The sequence below is a fragment of the Meleagris gallopavo genome, chromosome Z (genome assembly GCF_000146605.3).
Source record: "Meleagris gallopavo isolate NT-WF06-2002-E0010 breed Aviagen turkey brand Nicholas breeding stock chromosome Z, Turkey_5.1, whole genome shotgun sequence".
Taxonomy (NCBI): Eukaryota; Metazoa; Chordata; class Aves; order Galliformes; family Phasianidae; genus Meleagris; species Meleagris gallopavo.
This window is the reverse complement of record NC_015041.2, coordinates 64,646,957-64,648,947: the sequence shown is the minus strand read 5'-3', so window position 1 is coordinate 64,648,947 and position 1,991 is coordinate 64,646,957. Positions and strand designations below refer to the sequence as shown.

The 1,991-nt window shown below is 35.4% G+C and overlaps 1 long non-coding RNA gene across 1 annotated transcript in view; it reads right to left on the bottom strand.

The window, feature by feature from the left end:
• Window positions 1-24: 24 nt before the first annotated feature.
• LOC109364110 overlaps window positions 25-1,991 on the bottom strand; it is a 25,101-nt gene continuing 23,134 nt past the window's right edge. The window contains exons 4-6 of the long non-coding RNA XR_002110125.2: window positions 1,231-1,335; window positions 469-510; window positions 25-180 (exon numbers count right to left, since the gene is read on the bottom strand). This is a non-coding gene — a long non-coding RNA (uncharacterized LOC109364110). The remainder of the gene's footprint in view (window positions 181-468; window positions 511-1,230; window positions 1,336-1,991) is intronic.

Genomic DNA, 1,991 nt, shown 5'->3' with positions numbered 1-1,991 from the left:
AAAAAAAAGCAAAAGCTACCTTCTAGTTCCTCTGTACTTTACCCGTCTTCATAGTCTGCTGAAAGGTGCATCTTTATAGCCAGTTAAAGATAAATAAAAAGTAAATGTATTTCAGTCTGTATTCAATCTGTGTTTGACTCAGGGTCCTGGATGTCACTTCCCATTAAAAATAAGATAAATCTTGTACATGGGGAAAAAAAAAAAAGAGTTAATTGCATCAGGCAAATCTGCTGTATTTCTGTTTGTACAGTACAGACTTTGTACAGACTTGTGGTTTTTTCCATGTAATTTATCTTACATCTCTCCTATTGCTTATGTCCTTGTTTTAACAAAGGACAAAATGATCTTATATGCTTAAAATTGAAAATAAACCAACATTCCGCAGAGCGTCTCCTTTATTCAGTGAAGTTGACACGACACTGATAGCAACAGCAAGTGCAATTTTGCTAATGTTTCTGCATAACCTACCCGTGTCTGCAGAGTATCTGTATCAGTTCTGTGCCAATGGACCTAGTTTACAGGAATGAAGATTTTTAATGAAATATTAATACAGCAAAGTATTATTTTCCCTTGCAGTTCTGAAAAGCCCTGAAGCTTTTATAATACTCATATGTTCATTCATCGTAAAAGCAATTCTAAGCTTGATGGACTAGGTTTAGATATCTCAGTCAAGGCAAAGTAACATTATTATGGCAAGAGGAATTATGTAATAGCTTATCTGATACACAAACATCACACTGACCTATTAATTTGCAGTTTAAACATCTATATATGGTATATTTTCACATCAGTAGACTTCTTTTCACAAAAGTCAAACAAGACCAGAATCTCTTTAAAATGGACTAAAATTCAATAGATAGCATATAGAAGCATTCAATCTGAAGGTATTTGTCAGAGATACCTATCTAACAAACTCTGACAGTGGCTACAGGTCAGCTATCTTTAACATCTAATCTTGACTAATATGTTAACCATCTTGGAGCTGTGAATGCATATTTTTGTACCCACCACAATTTTCTTTCATTTGACAGTCTTGATATGAGTTAGACAGACAGTAATAGCTTCTTTTTTTCTGACAGGTCTTAGTATCAGTGTTGGTTGTCTGTCTAAACTTACATTTCTTGTATAAAAATAAAATAAAAAAAAAATACATTAAGTAATAATATGAAATTAAGTACACAGTTCTAAGCACTTACACAAACAGATTTCAGTACCAAAGACAATACATACCACATCAGCTTACAAGGGCTTACAGATGCATAACCAGTGGTAGAGCGTTCTGTGCTCTCCTTCGCATTAGCCATTTTCTTCTGCCATCTCTTGCGCCTGAGTCACCTGTGAAAGAGTATATGTAGGTATTTTTTGAGGAAATCAGCCTTAGAGCTGCAACACTCACAGTCATTCAAGAGCTCTCAGCTCCAGCTTTGGTGAATCGAAAATATTCAGTGTCCCCAAGGGTCCTTGGAATTTATATATTTCACTGTTTAGCTTCCTTTAGTCTTATGTTTACATTAATTTTTGATGTGTATATGGATCAGAATTTCTGGTGCCATTTTCTTTAAAATAAATCTAGTTGATATGTGCTAACCTAATACATAGTAAGTGGAAACATTTAGAATTTTGTTTCAAAATTCCATTACTATTGTAAACAGAATAGCCAATACAAACAGAGCCTACAAGGGCTAGCTGTAATTAACGCTATCCCAAATCCTGATAAAGGAAGAAGACAACAGTAGCTGGTAAGTTCTTTAGATTTTCGTGTGCCATACCTCATCTTCAGCTGTTGACACACTATCTTTCAAGTGTTCCTTGCTCCCAACTGCCCCAGTGTCAGAGAAGAAGGTAAGCTGTGATTTCAGTATTTAAGCGAAGTTATTCCTTCCAATATTTGAAGGAAGTGTATAAAAAGGAGGGGGTATCCTTGCAAGGGCGGGTATTGATAGGACAAGGGGGAATGGTTTTAAACTGAGACAGGGGAGGTTTAGGTTAGA